This window comes from Hippocampus comes, unplaced genomic scaffold (assembly GCF_001891065.2).
Source record: "Hippocampus comes isolate QL1 unplaced genomic scaffold, H_comes_QL1_v1.1 scaffold224, whole genome shotgun sequence".
NCBI classification, from domain to species: Eukaryota; Metazoa; Chordata; class Actinopteri; order Syngnathiformes; family Syngnathidae; genus Hippocampus; species Hippocampus comes.
The window spans coordinates 14,215-14,607 of NW_017805011.1; positions in this window are offsets into that span (position 1 = coordinate 14,215).

Genomic DNA, 393 nt, shown 5'->3' on the forward strand with positions numbered 1-393 from the left:
GCTCTCAGTCGTACAGGAAAGTTCCATCGTAGAAAGGGTTCTGTCAGTCTTCATCTGTACCTGTGGGTAAAAAACAAAAAAAGCAAAAAAAGCGTGGCCACGCTCAGCTTTTTAGCGCAGAGCAACTTCCCGGAGTCTTCACGGAGACTTCAGGGTTGTCTACCGCTGACGAAGCTTCTGTGAGAGAAGCGAAACGTCCTTTTTTGCTTTTTTTGTTTTTTACCCACAGGTACAGATGACGACTGACAGAACCCTTTCTACGACACACTTTTGGTTGTTTGTAACAGGACTTGAAATGGCCTCACGCAAGAGAAGAGACGCCATTGATTGCTTGATCTGATGATCGCATACTCGTAAAAAAAAAAAAAAAAAAAAAAAAAGGAACAAAAGACA